Source organism: Taudactylus pleione, unplaced genomic scaffold (genome assembly GCF_031769625.1).
Source record: "Taudactylus pleione unplaced genomic scaffold, aTauple2 ptg000145l, whole genome shotgun sequence".
Classification (NCBI taxonomy): domain Eukaryota; kingdom Metazoa; phylum Chordata; class Amphibia; order Anura; family Myobatrachidae; genus Taudactylus; species Taudactylus pleione.
This window is the reverse complement of record NW_028284547.1, coordinates 4,673,451-4,696,345: the sequence shown is the minus strand read 5'-3', so window position 1 is coordinate 4,696,345 and position 22,895 is coordinate 4,673,451. Positions and strand designations below refer to the sequence as shown.

Below are 22,895 nucleotides of genomic sequence, written 5' to 3'. Positions count from 1 at the left end.
CCTAAATTGTGTCTGGATCAATTGCGTGTAACTGTCTGAACTTTTACTTGAATAACACTTGTGCTTTGGAACCACAGATTCCAGGTCTAAGTCTTTATTTGCTGTATGACTGCGTACGCAAATTAGCATCATCCTTAGAGGTTTATAGGAAGGATTTTAGAAGGTACAGGCAGGGGTATATAGAGGTTCTTTTTAATATCAGATGGGGGCTCGTCGAGTGAAGTCACTTACCTACTCACACGGCACATACGGCTATCGATATCTCAGCAAAGGGTGGAGTGGCCACATGCAGGGTTTTCCTGCAACCGCTTTGTGCTGAAAAATCGCTATCCGTTTTCGTGTGAGCAAAGGAAGCTGACTAGAATCCAGGGACAAGAAAGGAAAGTTTGTTTTCCTTTGTTGATAGAAGCTAGCGTTTAAAGGGGTGCCGCAGTATTGAGTATGCGGCTGAGTCGCAGTTTTGCGCACAGAAAAGACGCACTTTTGCGTACGCAGTTAAAAAGTCATTATACAGTTGTGTGGTAGTCGCATTATTTTATGTGGCTGGTTGCACAATAGCGTATACGTACTTCCGGTTGTGCTGCCACGTGTTTAAACAAAGCCGTTGAGGTTTACATTTTTTCAATTGTTACCAATATCTGGGTTAACGTTTATTTTTCTGCGCAGGAAAAAAGTGTGTAACAGTGAATATTTGTTGAACAAAGTTAAGGGTATCGTATGATCCTTAAGGGCTAGGTGCAAGGGTTAGTCTAGCCGCTCGGTAAGTAGCTTTACCGTTCTATACACAGTAGCAGGTGTACATGTTGTCTTTGTTGTAGTGAGATGCGTGGGAGTAGCCGACATATAAACTCTCATAGGTGTGGAAGATGCCTTACTAAATCTTATCCGGGTGGGTGGAGTAGCCTTTTTCAAATCTTATCCAGGTGTGTGGGCGCCGCCGACTTAAATCGTCCACAGGTAAGTGAAAGTATCTTGATTGTCTTTCACCAGTTTAAATCTTTATTGAAAAGCATAGGATTTTGTCTCAGAATGGGAGCCATGCAAACAGTAGAAGATGTTAGACAATGATGTGCTGCTAATGAAAGCTCCGATCGGATCGGCCCATCTTATTAGGCATACTAAGTACGGTACTTATGCAATAAGGTATTGTGATGTATGGTTTAAAATGACGATGAAGAGTGTTAGAACATTTCACCGAATTGGTAGTTTTGATAAAAATGTATTAGATAATGTCCGGGATCACATCGGTCTGATGCGCTCCCGAGAGAAAAAGGTTAAATATTTTGAATGTTTAAAACTGTGGCAGCATGAAGGGGATGCGTGGCTTAAAAATGTGCAAACGACGCAAACTAGCATCGTGAGCACATTGCCAGAAAATACATCCGCGACGCTGAATTGCAATACGGGCGAGCCGCAAAATGGCCCGCCCGTGCGGCAACCTTATGTGGATGGAGGTGCAAGTACAGTTACCAAAAATACCCATAAAAATGTAACAAGCAACTTGTACCCTCTCTTAAGCAACTATAAAGAAAATGTTCATGATGTGGATGATGAGCCTATTGTAATGTCTGCCATTTCCCATGCTGTACAAATGAGACATCACCACAATCACGAGTGGTGCCGCCATCTCCATCGGTAACAGCAAGGGAAGTGTTAATGCCCTCTGCACCCATAGAGGAAGTTGTTCATGCCATACGCAGCAGCAGCAAACTAAACCCCCAGCCAGGTAACCAGGTCAAAGGTAGCAGCGCTACCAGTCTGCATCCCATTCGGACAATAACTGTTCCAAATGGAAATGCAGATGCGAACAGTATAGTGCCCACGAGGGAAGTAGTAATGCATTGTCCTCGGACAAGAGCAGAACTAAATTCCATCATAAATGATTTCCCCGATCCCAAAAAGGAATTAGCCAAATGTCAAAGATTTTTGAGAAATTTGGGTAGTTCACATGAGCCCACTAATAAAGATTGGCGTGTGGTGTTAAAGGCCTGTTCTACCACGCAATACCGACGTGACAAAATTTATCACGGATTGTGTATTGGATAGTGATGTTCCGTTAACAGACCAAGTAAACCAAGGTAACATTTCCCGCATTGTAACTCAATTGGGTATATATTTTCCAGTAGTAGTTAACTGGAACAAAATTTTCACCATTAAGCAGAAGGAGAGTGAAACTGCAGAAGATTATTTCGCAGGCTCTGCAGGCTATCACCCAGTACACTGGGATAGAGGATATTAAAGATAGCACTCATCACCGGGGAATGATAGTCACGGTACTTGTGGACGGTCTGAAAGAGAGTTTAAAAACTCGGGTTCAGACCTCACAGCCTGGCTGGCGGGGACTCACAATAGATACCCTCATAGAAACTGCCATTGAACATGATAAAAACATCTCCAAGAAGAGAGAGAGACCCAGAGTGAAAAACTAATGGCTGTCAGTATCCAAGCTCTGGAGGGAATGACAATAACATCACAGCCAACAGACACACCTGCACCCACACACACACCTGAACAGTTACACGTCCTCACCAATCCCACACCACAGCAAACACATCCTTACCCCACATATCACACACAACCACAGGCCTCATACTACCCACAAACTTCATACCTCCCACCATACCCTTATCCTCCACATCCTTACCCATACCCACCACCTTTCCCTCTTGCTCAACTCCCACAACAATACTTTCATCCAACCTGTTCAAAAACATGGTTTAACTGCAACCAAGCGGGATACATAAGTAAGTACTGCAAAGTAAAGAACACCACACAGGAACACAAGTTTCCTATGGGTTCATAGGCAACCCCAGTATCTTTTCCCAGGCCTTATATGACTGTTTACAATCTTTTCAACCTGCCGATGGATCTGTTCTAGTGTAGAATGTGGACGATTTATTGTTGTATTTAGGTCATGTTTAAATTATATTAAACTGTTGTGCTTTGTCTCCCACTCACAGGACACAAGGTTGATAAGGATAAACGGCAGCCATGCCAGGCTAAGGTTGACTACTCGGAATATTATCCAACCCAGTGGCCAAGGCATTATTTAGAGCAGTAGCTATTAATAACAAAATTTAATTGCAGGAACCTGTATGCAGATACTATATCCCTAGAATTATAAAAAATGATATGGGGACTTATTTTACAGGTGACGTTTCCAAGAACATGTGTAAGGTGATGGGTAACAACACTAAGATTATCCCAGACTGTCTTTTCCATTATTTGCCCCCCTTTGAGATACTGTTCAAACAGGCAGCCTCATGTGAAAATATGATAATGAGGTTACTGTACAGGGTCTCATGAAGATGAATGCGAATAACAGAAATTGAAAGTGTTATTAACTAACATATTTAATGCAAACTGTCATGATGTCAAATCTGGAGAATTTGTTATGATCCAAATGTTTTTAGCTCAGGTTGTTTGACTGATCGGTGGAAAGGTCCGTATCTGATGATACAACATCCACAAAGGGTGGCCGAGGAAGATACGTGGGTCCATTCCACTCACTATAGGGAGGTTAACAAACCGGTGGAGATACAAGGCGGAGACAAGGCCGGTAATGTGGACCTGTCGATTGCGAGCTTGTGCCGGAAGGGTTAAAAAGGTGACGGTGAGATATCTGAGCTAAAGAAATGTGTAGATCAGTGCTTCCAGCAATGGAGTGGTCTGCTGTGGTCATCCTAGTTCTGGTTTCCAGAGTTTCTGTCATGATGATCTGTTTGGGGATACCCAGTGTCTGTGATGGAGGACCGATAAAGGAAATGTGAGCTGATGGCAGAGCTGATGGAGAGGAGTCAGGAGGAGGAGTGCTATACCAAACCAGGCGAGTGTCTGACCAGTCTTAGTATTGTAATTGTTATGTTATTTGGGAAGAATACTTCCAGAAGCTATGACCCTCACACATGTTGAAATGCTTGGTATACATAAAAATACACCATCACCATATCTTCACATGCAATATGAACACAGAGGCAATAGAAATATGATACCTGGTGATGTGCATAAAGCCGCTCAGTTAATTAGTGAGACAACTGGCTTTCAAGTTTTAGTCGCACTGGATCCCACCAGAATTGCTCGGGGTACATTAAATTTTAGATATATTCAGGAACTTGCTAAATTGATAGATAATATCACCGAAATGTACGATGACACATTCAGGTATACAGGGAGAGAATTGCAAACGTACAAGAAAGAACTGGTGCAACACAGACTAGTGCTGAATTATGTAACTGTTGTTACTGGAGGGTAAGACATAACGTTAGCCACCCAGTTCGGAGTAAAATGTTGCACCTATGTCACCAATGATACCAGCAACCCTAAGGAGGTGATAGACCGGAGGATGGATGAAATTCTGCATCTAAAATGGGAATTTCGTAAGAACCATAATGATTCAGTGGCTGAAGTAGGGGAGAAGATAGAAGGATGGGTGTCATGGCTGAACCCAGTGAAATGGTTCTCAGGTCTAGGGGAATGGGTCCAGGAAGTGATCGCCAGCATAGGCAAATTCTTGATCCTTATACTGATTGTCAACATAATAATTGGCATATGCGTCCAAGTTTTCCTGTTTTGTATACATATATGGCATTAATATTGCCATGCTGCTGGTACCATGTATGATATGGGTAAAACCGAGCGCGGGCATATTTCTTTTCTGTTTGGCATATGCGTCCGGTGTGTTCCTATTGTGTTGAAGTGTGGAAACAAGAATCTGCAAGATGCCATTTTGCGACCAGCGTCATTTTAAGCTACAACTCACGAGCTAAGAACAGATGGCAATGTTTTTGATAATCTAAATAGAATAGACAATGCACCAGAAACTGTGAGTGATTTACATACAAATTGGGAATCCCTGTTGGCAATTGTAATATAATCCAGACATTGATCTACACAATTGGATTTGTCTGAATCCAAACAGGTTTTAGTTTCATACTCAGACAGGATGGTTTAGTTTCACAGCTGGAAGTCACATTTGCATTGCAGTCTGAAACTGTGCATGAGGAATGATATGTGTGTGTATGTATGTATGTATATATATATATGTTAAGTCCATCATAGATGGAATCTCATGCATAAACACCGCACATTACGCACAATTGAGCTGCTAACATGATGCCCAGTAGCGAATGCACAATTATTAGCATCATGCAATTGCATCTTTCACCATTTTACATACACACATTATGCTTAAGACCCTGAATGAAAATACCGTTTAGTAGCTAAATGCGCACGCATCTGTCTCCAGTTAACTAGCATCTTCATATCAAACCCCGTACACTCACACATTACATATTCACTTACAAGGTTCCATTAGCTTTAAGATATAACATTTAAGTTTATTCAGTTAATATAAACGCTATGAAATAAAGATATTTGATAACTAAGGTTTTATACATGCTAAACAAGTCGTGTTTGGTTTTGTACTGATGCGTACTCTTTTTACAGTATTCCGGTGTTATCGGTGGGGAGGTCGCATCATGCATTCTCGAGTTATGGATCGCAGAGGCTACAAGCAACAAAATGTATATTTCATGAACAACTGTTAGGATGTTACAGGGGGCGGGAAGGGAAAGACACCCAGCTGTTAGAGGCAGGGAGAGTCTATTTGAACCAGCCTGTTAAATGCTTTGTAACAGATGCTTCTCCCCTGGGAACCAATGACATCAGAAAACTTCTCTATTGTCCTGTCTATTCTGGGGGGGTATAAATATGTGTGCTCCAACACTGGGTCTTTAGTCTTCTTGCTGAATGCTGACTGAGGGGTTTCTTGCTGATGCCTAACATCTGGTACCGGAAGCGCTGTCAGAGACTCATCCAGAGTCGCCGGCACCTCTGCTTCCTACAGCTCTAAAGAGCGCATCCCGAGACACTTCACTGAGCCATGGAGGTGAGCGGAGGGGAGGAGGCGGTGGTGGGGGACAGAGTTACCGCAGCTGTATGCAGTGCTGCACATATGCCACTATTGTGAATGGAACGGCGCATGCGCAGAACTGATTACAGCTGCAGTAAGTTAGAGCAGGTAGAGAAAAGTATCTATTTCCCGAAAAGCTGTCATTGCAAAATAACAGCTCATGGAGAGGGGGAATGATGAATTCCTGTGGTAATGCGAGCTCTAAACCTAATTACCATCAGAGAATTTTTAGTTATGATGAATAGGCCCCAAAGTGTTTATATACACCCACACATATACATACACACACATATACATACACACACATGTACATACACACATATACATACACACACATATACATACACACATATACACACACACATATACACACACACACATATACACACACACACATATACATATACACACACATATACACACACACACACATATAACCTTTAAAGAAAGGGGTGCACTCACCAGTCTTCTAAAAAAGTCCTTTATTCCAACATTTAAAAGTATATACAGGATCAACATTTCGGTCCCAACCATGGGCATACACATACACACACACATATATACATACACACACATACATATACATACACACACACATATACACACACACATATATACATACACACACATATACATACACACACACATATACATACACACACACATATACATACACACACACACACATATACATATACACACACACATATACACACATACATATACACACACAACCTTTTTTTTTACAAATTTCTCTAATGACCAATTATGGTAAAAAAACACTACATTTTTGTTTTGCCATTTCTTTCCTACGACAACAGCCAGCACTTCATCAAAGGTGTTGAGGCGAGCTGCAGTGCCCATCTCCCCCTCCCCAGAACCCTGAGAGACAAAAGCACAATTTTTTACAACTTAAAGTCTATTTTTTTTTTTTTAAATAAACAAATAAATAGATACAATTCCCCCCTCCCTCCCTCAGAGTTATATATATGCATTACTTGGCATATTTTTGATATTACTTGTCTGGACTAAAAATAATACAGACAATGGGTTTACACAGGTGGTCAAAAGATGCTTGATGAAATCACAAAGGTAAGGCTAGTTTGTTTAATCATCAGACTTAAAGACAATGGTTTATTTAGAATACAATTAATTTCTTCTTAACCACATCAGCATTAGATACCAGGTCTACAATGGCTAACGATAGCTTAAATTTCTAACAATTGTTTAAAAATCCACTCCTTCTGAGTATCTCAGTGTCTGTATTATAGTTCAAATTTCATAGGCATACTGTTCTGTATGCAGAGCAAACACTCACCATATCTTTGTGTATTCTTAATTGTCACAGACAAATCTACAAAACCTGTCTTGTCATCACTGAATATTTAATGTAAGGACTTTTAGTTGTAGCTAAAATGGTGTTTTGCGATCAGTCATAAAATGGCGTCTTGTTTGCCATTCGCAAGATGGCGTCGTGCAGATTCTGATTCTAACATTCTGTCTTAGCCAACTATCCAGCTTCGACAGTCCACCCTTTGATAGCCAATCAAACGCTATCACAACCTATGTTGAAACTGTTTAGCCATGCATGAGAATATACCGTTTAATGTTATTATGGTATGACACAGGTTGGTCATTTGAATCATTTAGATAATGCGTCTCAAGGAGGGTATAACAACCCTTATACGCCATCTGTGGGTCCTTAAGGGATCATTGGCAGGATGAGGGAATTCATCTAACCTATAAAGGAAGTTTTGAGAGGGAATTGGGACAGTATTACCTAGGATGTTTTAAAATAACATTATCAATATATATTCATGCACAACCAAATAAAATCTGGATCACATTATCATAGGGTACATTCTAATTCAGGGTTGTAATATAGCTCTTTCTTAACCTTGGTATCCATATCTCCATCGCTTACCACCACCATCTCGATTTCGCGGTTCACATTAGTACGTTTCCTGCACTTCAACACATTAGGAACACATTTGACACATAAGCCAATTACTAAGATGACACTGATTATGAGGATCAAAAGTTTACCCACTGTAGCAACCAATTTCTGGACCCACTCTCCTAGACCGGAGAACCATTTCACAGTTCAACCACATGAACCACTCCTCTACCTGTTCCTCAACTTCAGTCAATGAATCATTATGGTTCTTTTGGAATTCCCACTTTAACTGCAGAATTTCGTCCATCTTCCGGTCTATCACCTCCTTGGGATCACTGGTGTTATTTGTAATGTACGTGCAACACTTTACACCAAACTGGGTGGCCAATGTCACACAGAACCCTCCTGTGACAGCTGTTAAGTAATTTAACACTAGTCTGTTACACAAGCTCTTTCTTATAGGCTTGTAACTCTTTACCTGTATACCTAAATGTGTCATCATACATCTCGATGATATTATCTATTAATTTGGCAAGATCTTGGATATATCTAAAATTTAAAGTACCCCGAGTGATCCTGGTGGGATCTAGTGCTACCAAAACTTGGAAACCAGCTGTCTCACTAATCAACTGTGTAGCTGTACAGTATGTATGTCACCAGGTATCATGTTTCTTTTGTCACAATGTTCATAATGTGTATGAAGATATGGAGATGGGGTGTTTTTATGGATACCAAGCATTTCACCATGTGTAAGGGTCATAATTTCTGGAAGTACCCTTCCCAAATAACATAATCCTTCTGAACTCGGGGAGAGCCACTTATACGCTTTTCTTCCACATATAAAATATACATCATCAGGGAGAACATAAGGGATTGAAAACATCATAGTCATTAAACACATTTCTCTTGCATATAATCCTACTTCAGGTTCTCCCATCTGGTCAATACATGTCTATGGTTGTATAATCTTGGCACAGTACCCCTCTGGTACTCTACCAACCATTTTGTTCAGTATCACTGAGTGTATATCGATACCTAAAATGTCTCCTACTCAATCTAATAGTGTGTAAAAGTTAAAAGTTCACAGGCTCATTATCAGCTCTTAGTGAGAAGGTCATCATCTGATTATTCCCAGTTACCTCCCAACTCCCTGGTTTATTGGAGTTGGTAATGTTCAAACAAAAAAAAAAGATCTATCCACTTGGTACTGGTGTAACTTAAAATGAGGTGGTTTGGACAAAAGAAATCTCCCATGCAACGTTTTCCCTTTTTGCAATTCTAAGACTTCTGAGACATTCAATGGAAATGCAACAAAGCCCACATTATGCTGTCCTTGAGGCACATGTAAGCACACCCAACAATCAGTTTGATTTAAAACTTTGCCCACCATGTTATGATAATCCTCTAAAGGATACCCACCCCAATACGGGTTAAATTTAGGCTGGCATCGTTGGATACATTTTTCATCGACTAGGGACCCACAAAGTTCACAAATACAAAAATCTTCAGACGACAGACCTTCACACTGTCCCCGAGTTCCAGGTATAACAGATCACTTCACAATTACTGTATTGAGATTGGTCAGACACTCCCGATTGGTATAGCACTCCTCCTCTCGACTCCACTCCATCAATATTGCAAATAGCTCCCATCTCCTCTATTAGTCCTCCGTCACAGAAACCAGAAATCCCCGAACAAACCAGGATAATGGAAACTCTGGAAGAGAATACAAAAATGAACACAGCAGACCAGTCCATTGCCATAACAAGGATCTACAAATTTCTTTAGCTCAGATATCTCACAGCAACCTTTTAACCCTCCTGGAACAAGCTCGTGATTGACAGGTCCATGTTATCTGCCTCGTCTCTGCCTTGTATCTCCACCGGTTGGTTGACCTTCCAGCAGTGAGTGGAATGGACCCAGGTATCTCTCTTGGCCACCTTCAAAGATGTGGTACTCGTCAACAACACCTGATACGGACCTTCCCACCGATCAATCAGACAACCTGAATGTGAGAAATTTCTGATCATAACAAATTCTCCAGGTTTGACATCATGACAGTTTGTTTCTGGCATATTGGGTGACAACAATTTCAGTTTCTGCTGCTGCTGCTGCTGTTTCAACTGTTTACTCATTGTTATAAGATACTTTACAGTGACCTCGTTGTTACTTTTCAGATCTTCCTGTGGATTTATAATCAAATGAAGTTGCCTACCAAACAGTATTTCCAAGGGGGACAGATTAAGAGGAGGCCTAGGAGTAGTCCTTATGCTATGTAGGACCAACGGTAATGCTTCTGGCCATCACAGTCCAGTTTCTGCCATGATTTTACTTAATTTACTTTTGATAGTACCGTTCACCCTCTCCACCTTCGCACTGGCCTGTGGTCGATAGGCTGTGTGAAGTTTACTATCAATACCCATCAACTTACACATACTCTGGAAGACATCACCGGTGAAATGAGTACCACTATCACTTTCAATAACTCTAGGGATACCGTATCTGCATACAAACTCCTGTACGATCTTTTTAGCAGTGAACACAGCAGTATTAGTGGCAGCTGAATAAGCCTCTACCCAATTAGAGAATACATCTGTACAAACTAATACATACTGGAGATTCCTGCAGGGTGGTAATTGGATGAAATCAATTTGTATTACCTGAAAAGGTCCATCTGTCAGAGGGATGTGGGATGGTTCAGTTGGTATTGTTTTTCCAACATTCTTCCTTAAGCATGTCAAACAGGACATTGCTCTCTTTTCAGCTTGAGAAGAGAAGCCCAGTGCACACCAATACGCCCAGACCAACTTACACATACCTTGCTTTCCCAAGTAAGTCAGACCATGCGCTGCCACAGCCAAGCTTGGGTAGTATGCCTTGGGTGCCAACGGCTTACCTTATCCATCTCTCCAAAAACCAGAGGACTCCTGTTCACATCCCTTCGATCTCCAGACGGCCTTTTCCTGAATGGAACACAAATTTTGCATCTCAATTAATTTCTGCACATCAATCGTTTGAAAAACCATAACTTGTTCACTAGGTACATTTATTTTCAACCCTGCTGCCCATTTGGCAGCTTCATCTGCTCTATTATTTCCTAGTGACACTGGATCGTCCTCACATGTGTGAGCTTTACATTTAATGATGGCCACTGCCTTTGGCATTTGAATTGCTGTCAATAGTCCTTTTATATGTTTAGAATGGGCTACTGGTGTGCCCGCTGCTGTCATAAAATTTCTCAGATGCCATAAAGCTCCGAAATCGTGTACCACCCTGAACGCATACCTGGAGTCAGTGTAAATGTTAGCAAATTTGTCTGCCTCCAATTCACACGCTCTTCTTAGTGCTACTAACTCCACCACCTGGGCTGAGTGAGGAGGACCAAGGGGTTCTGCCTCTATGATGTCTTTGTCATTTACAACAGCATAACCTGTACATAACTCTCCTGTGTCAGTTTGTCTATGACAACTTCCGTCCGTGTAAAATGTAAAATCTGCTTTTTCTAAGAGTGTATCACGTATGTCAGGCCTAGCTGTAAAAGTTTGATTCAAATCCATACAATAATTTTCATCAGTACCCCTGCAAAACTCATCTTCTGCCAGAGACTCACCCTCCACCCTTTGTGCATTTATAAGCACATACGTTAAGTACGTTGCTGGATTTAACATGTTGCACCGCTTTATGGTGATGTTTGCAGGTGCTATCAGGGCTAGTTCCCATTTTGTGAACCTAGCTGAGGCATGTCTGGTTTGGGCTGAATTCAACAAGGCAGATACTGCATGGGGTGTATAGACAATTGTATCATGCCCTAACACTACATCCTTGCTCTTGTTTACCAACAGAGCGGTGGCAGCAACACTTCTTAAACACGTTGGGAGTCATCTTGCCACAGTGTCCAATTGGGCACTGTAGTATGCTACAGGTCTGCTAGCGTCACCATGTTTCTGAGTGAGGACACTTGCTGCACAACCATCAGCTTCTGTACAATACAATTCAAAGGGTTTTTCAGAGTCAGGTATTCCCAATGCAGGTGCTCTTGTCAGACTATCTTTAAGATTAAGGAAAGCCTGCTCTGTTTCCTCTGTGTTTATGACACGATCGGGCTTTGAGGAAGAGACTAAATCCTGTAAAGGTAAGGCCAAAATAGAAAAACCAGGGATCCACATTCTTTTGGTTCTGCGGCAGGGTCATGGTCTGTATGGCTTGGATTCTATCATTTGTCAGGTGTCATAGGCCCTGGGTTAGGCAGTGTCCTAAGTATTTAACTTTAGCCTGGCATGGCTGTAATTTGTCCTTAGCAACCTTGTGTCCTGTTTGTGAGAGATGAAGTAACAAAAGTTTAGTATCATTTAAACATGACATAAATGAATCAGAACACAACAATAAATCGTCCACATATTGTATTAGAACAGATCCATTGGCAGGTTGAAAAGATTGCAAACAGTCGTGTAAGGCCTGGGAGAAGGTACTGGGGCTGTCTATGAAACCCTGGGGCAATCGTGTCCATGTATATTGTACCCCCTTGTATGTAAAAGCAAGAGATACTGACAGTCAGGTTGTAAGGGGACAGAGAAGAAAGCTCAACAGAGGTCAATGACAGTAAAATGAGTGGCAGTTGTTGGGATCTGCATAAGGATGACAGCTGAATTTGGCACTACAGGAAATTGGCTCTCAACCACCTTATTAATTCCTCTAAGGTCTTGCACTAGCTTGTAACCCCGCCCCCCAGCCTTCTTTACTGGAAAAATGGGACTATTAGCTACACTTGCTGTACGTACTAAAATCCCCTGCTGGAATAACCGTTTAATTATGGGATAAACCCCTAATTCTACCTCTGGTTTTAATGGATACTGGGGAATTTTTGGAGCTTGCCTACCGATTTTTAGATGTACGGTACCAACGTTTGCCATTAATCCAGTGTCCTGTCCATCTTTAGTCCAAAGGAAACTCGGTATCTGTGCTAACATCTGTTCTACCTGTGCTGGAGTATTATCTATAACAGTAGAGTGAAACATTAGCCTTTGTGGAGTGTCCAGTATATCCCTCACCTCGTGCGCAACTCTCTCTGGGATATCCAGGAATATACCATCAGGGGTACAATAAATGACACATCCCATTTTACACAACAAATCCCTTCCCTATAAGTTAGTTGGGGCCGCTACAGCCAGGAGAAAAGAATGCCAGGTGTGTAGCAGTCCAACAGTAACTTCGGCAGATTCTGTTAAAGGATAATGCTGCACTTTACCCATTACACCCATTACTGGTACTGTCTTGTTGGTTACCTGTACATTGGATGGAAAAGTCAACACTGACCTGGTCGCCCCTGTCTACAAGAAAAGAATGTTTAGTACCAGCTACATCAACTGTCATTACAGGTTCTTTCCTAGTACTCCCAGTTAACCTGACTGGCTGTAGACTACAGGTATGACCTGACTCCTAGAGCTGACTGTCCTCTTCTAAAACAGCATTAACGGTCACGATGTGAGCAGGTGATAGCTGTGACTGTCCTGTTTGGTGTGGGTGCCCCTCCTGTTGGCACCTAGGGATTCCCTGGCTTACGTTACAAAAACTACTTATATGGCCCTCCTGATTACATCTAAAACATTTCCTTATGTGACATGTGTTGAAAGGCTGTTGTTGTGTAGGGGGAGAAGTATGAAAAGATTGAGATTGGGCATGAGGATATGAGTTTGGAGGTTGTGTGGGGTGTGTGTACTTTGGCCGTGTGTGATAGAAGCGTTGCGGTGGTATTTGCATTACTTCTAGAGCTTGTATACTAACGGCCATTAGTTTCTCGTTCTACATCTCTCTCTTCTTAAGGATTTTTTGTCATGCTCAATTGCAGCTTCCCTGAGTGCATCCACAGTAATTCCCCTCCACCCAGGAAGTGAGGTCTGAACCCTGCTCTTAAGGACGTCTTTAAGACCATCCATAAGCACTGTGACTGTCATTCCCTGTAATGGGTATTATCTTTAATATCTTTATTGCCTGTATATTGGGTAATAGTCTGCAGAGCTCAGTTAAAATAGTCTGCTGCAGACTCACTCTCCTGTTTAATGGTAAAAATTTTACTCCAATTAACTACTACAGGGAACAATATGGCTAATTGGTCTACAATATGAGTTATATTATTTTGATTGCCTTCATCAGTTATGGGTACATCTCCATCCAATACACAGGCCGTGATAAACTTTTTCACGTCGGTATTGTGTGGAAGACATGCCCATAATACCACTCGCCGATCCTTGTTGGTTGGCTCATAAGCAATACCCAAATCTTTTACAAATTTTTGGCAATTTGCTAAATCCTTCCTAGGGTCTGGGAAATCTACCATGGAATGTAACTCTGCCCTCGTCCATGGACAATGCATTGCTACATCCCTTGTGGTCACTATACCCTGTGCATCCGGATTCCCATTGGGAACGGTTACTGTCTGGACGGGGTGGATGCCTAATGCAATACTAGCCGTTGGTTTATTACCTGACTGAGAGTTCAGCCTCTGGCTACTACGTATGGGATTCTCTGTAACTATAGCTGTGGGAGTTAATATTTCCTGTACTATCAATGGTGAGGCTACCTCCCTTGTTGGTGCTGGTGGGGCAATGCTACTTTGCAGTGCGTGCTCGTTCCCTGGCACCACGTGCACAATGCTGTTTAGCGTTGTGCATGTGCTTCCTTGCGCCATGCTCGCACCGCTAATTTGCATCGCGTGCACTCCGCTTTGCCACATGTTCCCCTTATGCTGCCACATCTTCAAACAATCATTAAACTTTACCCTTTTGTTTAGAGACCTCACCAAGAAAATGCTGTCTCTAACATTGTTCAAAACCTCCACATCAAATCTACCTATCTTGGGAAAAGGCTTTCTACATTTCTTCGTCATTTTGACCCATATGTTACAATAAGCCGTAGCATATGCACCATGCTTTTTAAACATAACATACCTTGCCGACCCAAGCGGCCCTTCCATCCGCAGCACTTCATCGACCGTTACAAGAGATTGCTTAGCACCCATAGTAGGACAAATGCTTACCAATTTCCGGAAAACGTCGACCGGTGAACGATTTTCAGAGAGCTACGTTCATGGACTCCCTCCCGCTATGCACAACAAACCCGTCTGACGTTACAGTCGGCTTGCACAACGAGGAGCAGGATAAACCACCTATTATAAATTATCCTACTTGGGCTGTATTACCAAGCTTCAACTGGGTGCTTCTGCAAGCTATACACCGGTTTACCCTCTTAGGGATCGTTTGTATAGCCAAAAAGTGAGGAAAGAAAACAACTTGCTTTGTGAGTTATTTATTTTTCCTCGTGGTAAATCGACTCAAGCTTTACCACACCGCTTCCTACTTCGTGTTTACTCCTGCAGGTAGCATTTAGAAGTTCCAATAACTCCTAACCTTGCCAGCAGTTTCACTCCCATGACGACCCACCTCACAATCAGTTTACATAAAACTATGCGGTTCGATCGCTCTGCCCAAGGAACCTAACTGATCTATGGACTTTGCGATTAATGGGTGTTCGGACCGAGAACTCCTTGTTTCTATATAACTACAATGTACCTGCTTTGTACACTGGCCCAGTAGTTTGCTCGGCCTCCTCAGGCACCTACTGAGTTTACACTTTGAGGTTTGACCAGACAGTAACCTCCGCTAGGCTTAACCAGACAGTAGCCTTAGCTTTTCGGGCTTAACCAGACAGTAGCCCCCACACACATACACACTACAATCACATACCCTACTTCTGCGCAGAATAAAACCTTTTCCCAAAATATAGCAGTACAATTCAGAGGTTTGGACAGGTAATCACACTACAAAACACAATGACCTTTTTGAACATGCAGCAGCAATACACATGCAGACGCTAATGTGCGACTTACCCCCTAACACACTGTTTTAACACCGAAGGAAAACACACTTTTCCTTCTTCGTCCCTGGTTCTAATCAGCACTCCTTGATCTTACACTGTGATGGTAGCACTCTTTCAGCAACCAAGTGGTAGCAGGTTTTCGAAGGCAAAGCGTTCTTTCCTGCTTATGGCGTCTTTCCACCCTTTTGGTGAGAGATCGCTAACCATGCGTTACCGTGTGAGTGGCAGCGAGATTTCACTCTACAAGCCCCCAACTATGGAATCCTATTTAAACCTCTATACCTTAGATGACGCTATTCAGCATTATGAATAGTCGCACATAAAATAAATACTTTCAGACCTTGGTTGTGGTTCCGAAGCACAAAAGTTATTATTCACACAAGAAAAAGCTTCTTTAGCACCATGATCTAAACAATGAGTGCAAGGGTTACATTCATTATGGTACAGTCGATACATACGCAGGCGCTCTGAATCCAGATCCCGGCATCAAAGATTAAACCTCCGTCACAGGAACAAGAATATGACTAACTAGCTGGTTTCAGAGAGCCTGACTATACACCCGAACAGAGATAAGCAATACAATAGACATGAGCTGGCATAATCACATTGGTTCTTCTTCTTGGATCTGTTGTTACGATACAGTTCATTGGTCTGTTTGAACTTGAGTAGTTCAGCCTCCCAACGGCTCTTTGTGTAATGTAAATAAGTCTAAACTAGCTATTTCATTACAGCATTTCAATGGCTATCTCTCTATAATTCATAATCCGCAGATACATGTAGCGATCTCCCCACCGATGGAACCGGAGATCTGCAAATAAACAGCGGATCACAATGACACCAAACATGGTATGCTTATCATGTACTAAACCATAGATATCATATAACATACATTTTACATCATAATTAATAACTTTAATATAAACCATAATGTGCAGGAACCTTTTATGAGTGCAGGTATATTTATGATTATTTGTAAGTATGCGTTGTGCGTCTGAGCACAGCGTAAAAGGTGCGCTATGTGCAGGGGTTGTGTATAGAGCACAAATGCTCTGTGTGTATGTTTATATCCGAAATAGCAACTATATATATATATATATGCACGCATTGTGGATACACATGCGATTGTCTATGTGCATGCATGTATTTATTATGAATATATATATATATATATTTCCATACTTGGCATATTTTTGATATTACTTGTCTAGACTAAAAAAATGACAGTGGGTTAACACAGGTGGTCAAAAGATGCTTGATGAAATCACAAAGGTAAGGCTAGTTTGTTTAAGCATCAGACTTAAAGACAATGGTCTATTTAGAATACAATTAATTTCTTCTTAACCACATCGGCATTAGATACCAGGCCTACAATGGCTAACGATAGCTTAAATGTCTAACAATTGTTTCCAAATCCACTCCTTCTGAGTATATCAGTGTCTGTATTACACTTCAATTTTCATAGGCATACTGTTCTGTATGCAGAGCAAACGCTCACCATATCTTTGTGTATTCTTAATTATTTGTCACAGACAAATCTACAAAACCTGTCCTGTCATCACTGAATACTTAATGTAAGGACTTTTAGTTGTAGCTAAAATGGCGTTTTGCAATCAGTCGCAAAATGGCATCTTGTTTGCCATTCGCAAGATAGCATTGTGCAGATTCCGATTCTAACAGATTCTGTCTTAGCCAATTATCCGGCTTCAACACAGGAGATGGGTGCGCTAAGCAGCAGCACCATTCCAGTGTGCGGCACCAACATAAATTTCCTTTGACCAGACATCAGTGCTGCACAACTGCGCAGATCCGCCGGGTGGTGTCCATTACATCACCTTCCTGCTGTCTCACTACAGGCAGTGCAAGTAGCAGGCGTCTTTCTCAGGTCGGAAAGCCCATACCCCTTCCCAGCTTGTGGCCACAGAAACACATGTCGCCGGGGACAAGGTAAAAAGACAAAGACCTACAACACGAACACCTACACTGAAACTCTACTTCTAATAAACAGGAAAAGAGAAGAGCTACCTAATATGTTCTGATAGTGGCCATGATAATTGTCTAAACCTGCCTCTGCCTGCTAGGAAAGGGAAGTTACCCTCTATGTAATGGCTGCCATGGAGCACTCAAAAAGATAAAACTTCTATCCTCAGCCCGCTGATCTTTTCTCTGTACTCCTCCTCCCTCTGTGAACTCATCAGTTCTTTCAGCCTCCAGTATCATCTCAATTCCGGAGATACTCAACTCTACCTCTCCTGATCTCTCCCCATCCCTCATGTGTCTCCAGCTGCCTCTCTACCATCTCCTCCTGGATGACTGTACTGTATCCCAAATTTATCATGACCAAAACTGAACTGATTGATTTCCTTCCCTCAAGAGTTGCATCCCTTCCCAGCCTCTCACTGTTGACAACTCTCTTCCTGTTCCCCAACTCTGATGCTTGGGGGTCATTCTTGACTTCTTCCTCTCCTTGGCCCCCACATTCAATACCTTGCCCAATCTTGTCATTTCCAGCTCTCCTACATGGCTGGCATCAGACCCTACCTCTCCCAGGATGCCACCAAAACTATTCATCACTCACAAAATATTTCACATCTTGACTATTGCAACCTTCTCCTTAATGGCCTCCCCCTCTCCCATCTTGCTCCTCTCCAATCTGTACTGAATGCTGCAGCTAGGATAAGCTTCCTATCCAACTGCTCCATATCTGCTTCTCTTCTCTGCCAAGCCCTAAACAAGCTTCCCCTCCCTTATAGAACCCTCTACAAACTCCTCACTCTCACATACAAGGTCTTGTACAACTCCACTGCTCCCTACCCCTCCAACCTCATCTCCTTACATATTCCCCCTATCCGGTCGGCCAACGACTGTTGCCTTTCCGCCCATCTAGTTACCACTTCTCACTCCCGTCTCCAAGACTTTTTCTGCCCACCACTGCAATTATCTTCCTTGCTCCATCAGACTATCCCCTAGCATGCATAGCTTGAAAGAGCTACAAACCCACCTGATCATAAAAGCACACGCGCCTACAAGCTATCCATCTCTGTGTAGTTACCACACTCGTTCTTCCTTCTTTTCCTCTTGCTTCGTGCCCTCAGCTCCAGTGTCATCCATTTATCTGCCCATCCCATTGGTATGTAAGCTCTTCTGAGCAGGGACCTCCTCCCTCATCTACTCCTCCTCACCAGCTACACTCTTCACATCCTCCATTGGCTCTTTGGCACTTCTTTCTTTTGTACACACCTTTTAATGGATCTAAACTTTGTCCAGGTTCTAGGTTGCACTAAATATTTACCATCCCCCCTTCTTGCACCAGTGGCTGTGTTGAGTGTGATCTATTAATTTGTGTATGGTATCATACTCCTAATGTATTGTTCTGTCTTCTTGTTTCCCCTCTGTACGGAGCTGTGGACCACTTGTAGCACCATAACAATAATACAGGCAACCAGTTTTACTTGAAAATTTTTACTCAATAATACATAGTAGTCATATCAGAATATAAAAGGTATTAAAGAAAGAATAAGGAGGTATAACAGAGACCAGAGATGAGACTTGTAAGAGATATATTTACTAAAGATTTGTTTTTAAAGCTACTGATCCATCCAATGCTGCTGAGCACTAAATTGAAAAGGGCGATAGTAATACATGCAAATCAAGCCTGACTTTGTGGGTATTGCTACTTCTCTTTAATATCCAGAACTCAACTACACTACGGCTTTGAAAAACTGATGTTTAGTAAATATAACTCATTGGGTAATACAGGACAGCATGCAGGGTTCCTGTAGTAATATCCAGTACTCATAGTTCTGTCCATCATAGAAGGAATCCCAGTACTGAGAGGAGCTGCTAGGAGTCTCTGCTGGATAGAAAGCTCTTTCTTCTACTAGTCCCCAGCACCTGCATGAGCAGAGCACAGCTGTATATTAGGAATGGTAGTGACATACTGATGGCTCTTTAGCCGCCAGTTCAAATACCACATCCGGAAGCCCAACAGCACAAGATCCCGGCGTGATGAGGTAAGTAGTCTAACCCTCCCCAGCCCCCTAATCCACCCTTAGCGGTGCCTGAACCTAACCCCCCCTCCCCACACGCTAACACTCCCGGGGGGGGGCCTAATCCTAACCACCCCCGGCTTACCTTCATACTTACCCACCATCTGGACATTCGGGATTCCGCCGGTCAGGATGAGAACACATGTATCCTGATGTCAATAGGGATATATCAGCGTCGGCATTATACCCACACGGCGGAATTGCAGCTTCGGTATTCCGACTGCCGGCAACCCGTCCATTGGCATAACTACATCCCGTATATTACACAGCTCAGGAATGGCAGCACCATCACCATTGTCTATTATACTGCAGCTGTAGTTCCTAACAGAAATACCATCCTGGGGGAAACTGCCCCCAAATCTCCTCGCCAGACCTCTCCTGTTTTTAACTACATTTAAGTTTATAAAACACTTATCACATTCAGAAAATAAAAATGGTCTCCCTGGAATGCATATTGGGGCTTCAGAACTGAAAGAAAAAAAAAAAAACTGCAAGTAACTTTGCTCCTTGGCAAAACCATATTGTGCTACAGGTGGGGTGGATGTAAAATGTGCAGAAAGTGTTAGATGTGTGAGGGGGGTGTCAAAGCTTTACACTGCAGTGTAAAAATAAATCATTTGTGGGCTACATGCAAAAGCAGCCAGTATTTACCCTTTATGGACAAAGATATATTTGACCCCGTACATGGCATGGTTTGTCCATGTGCAAAGTTATTAGCTTTCTCATGCTTTGCTCCTAACTGTGAATCAGACCCATTGTCATAATACAAGTTAACTTAATTATGAAACACATGCAACATTCAGATCCTCAGAGTGACTCATGTGATTAATAAGTGTTCTCTTGTCAGTAAACCACTTGCTGCATTCAGAACATTTAAATGGCTTCTCTTCTGTATGACTCCTCTGATGTCTAATAAGTTCTGACTTACGGATAAAACACTTGCTGCATTCAGAACATGGAAATGGTTTCTCTCCTGTGTGACGCCTCTGATGTTTGACTAGGTCTTGCTGGCAAATAAAACACTTGCTGCATTCAGAACATGTAAATGGTTTCTCTCCTGTGTGATACCTGTGGTGTCTAACAAGATCTGACCTAGTGGAAAAACACTTGCTGCATTCAGAACATTTATATGGTTTCTCTCCAGTGTGACTCCTCTGATGACTTTCAAGTTGTGACTTATGGATAAAACACTTGCTGCATTCAGAACATTTATATGGCTTCTCTCCTGTGTGATGCCTCTGATGTATAATAAGTTTTAACTTACTGATAAAACACTTGCTGCATTCAGAACATGTAAACGGTTTCTCTCCTGTGTGATACCTGTGGTGTCTAACAAGACTGGACTTACTAGAAAAACACTTGCTGCATTCAGAACATGTATATGGTTTCTCTCCAGTGTGATTCCTCTGATGTATAATAAGTTCTAAGTTACCGAAAAAACACTTGCTGCATACAGAACATGTAAACGGTTTCTTATCTGTGTGATACCTGTGGTGTCTAACAAGATGTGACTTACTGGAAAAACACTTGCTGCATTCAGAACATTTATATGGTTTCTCTCCAGTGTGAAACCTCTGATGTATAATAAGGTTAAACTTACTGATAAAACATTTGCTGCATTCAGAACATGGAAATGGTTTCTCTCCTGTGTGACACCTGTGGTGTCTAACAAGATGTGACTTACTGGAAAAACACTTGCTGCATTCAGAACACTTATATGGCTGCTCCCCTGTGTGAATCCTCTGATGTCTAACAAGTTGTGATCTCTCTGTAAAACATTTGCTACATCCAGAACATTTATATGGATTTTCTCCTGTGTGAAACATCTGATGTTTAAAGAGAATGGACTTCCGGCCAAAACACTTGCTACATTCAGAGCATTTAAATGGCTTCTCTCCTGTGTGAATCCTCTGATGTCTAACAAGAATTGACTTTTGGGAAAAACACTTGCTGCATTCAGAACATGTAAATGGTCTCTCTCCTGTGTGAATCCTCTGATGTTTGAGAAGCTCTGATTTACGTGTAAAGCTTTTGTCACACTCAGAGCACAGATGCGATTTCTCTCCTGTGAGACTCATCATGTATCAGATGAGAAACAAATTGGCTGTAGGTTTCTCCTATCCTCCAAATAAAAATAGCTTTTGTGAACCCTACAGAGGTTTAAGAAGACATAATGTCTCTAGATGGCTTGATCAAGGAACAAGGCCCCTTTTCCACAGAGACTTCTATTCTTAGTGGGAATCCTGCTCCTTAATTCAGCTGTAAAAAAAAAAAAAAAAAAAGTATGTTAATATTTAAAAGCCTGGAGATTACTGTGATACATTTGCTTTTACAGTAGTGGTGTTATACTGTATAAGAAACTTCATGTATAGTTATATACAATTACATATCAGTCACTGACCGTTTTTATATTTATATATATTGCTAAATTGCTGGGACCCCTATTTCCAGTCATATATGCAGCACAGAGACCTCTACCCTCCTGCAACAGATACAATCTATATAATAAAATCTGCTGATGAGAAAAATGATGTCATCACACTGAAACGTACTCTGACCCCTCCCACCAGTGTTAGATGCACAGGAGAGTGAGGGGTCAGTGACAGACAGTGCTGGGGCGAGGAAGAGAAAACAAAATGGGGGGGGGGGGGTCAGAGATGGAGGGGTACATTTACTGAAGTGAGAGTTTTTAGAAGTGGAGATGTTGCCCATAGCAACCAGATTCTAGCTATTATCTTCTAGAAAGTGCTTGTACAATGTTAAACAGAATCTGATTGGTTGCTATGGACAACATCTCCACTTCTAAAGACTCTCACTTTAGTAAATATACCCCAGAAAGAAAAATCTAAATAAAAGCAACTTCATACATTTTAACTGGGTCACTCCATGTCAGTTCAACCAGATGTCCACCCACCCATCTCAGTTTTTCATGAAAATATTTTAGTTAAGAGGGGATGTAAAAAATATATATATTTCTGCCAAATCTCTCGACTGCCTGACCGTTATTTTCGGAAATATTGAATTCTCTGTTTATTAAAACTATTTACTAATTGCGGCTTATTTATTCCAGTTTATGTGATGTATCACAAGTGTTTGTAAAGGAATCACCATGAAATTTGGACCCCTAAGGTAACTTTTCCACTTGAATCCAAACTAGGGGTGTGCACCG

At 41.8% G+C, this 22,895-nt stretch overlaps 2 pseudogenes across 1 annotated transcript in view; one reads left to right on the top strand and one right to left on the bottom strand.

The window, feature by feature from the left end:
- The window catches only part of LOC148522640 (uncharacterized), an 808,266-nt pseudogene that overhangs the window by 544,748 nt on the left and 240,623 nt on the right, over nt 1-22,895 (top strand).
- LOC148522636 (uncharacterized) overlaps nt 19,770-22,895 on the bottom strand; it is a 764,886-nt pseudogene continuing 761,760 nt past the window's right edge. Inside the window, exon 9 of the transcript XR_015878527.1 lies at nt 19,770-21,718. The product of XR_015878527.1 is annotated as an uncharacterized LOC148522636 (transcript). The remainder of the gene's footprint in view (nt 21,719-22,895) is intronic.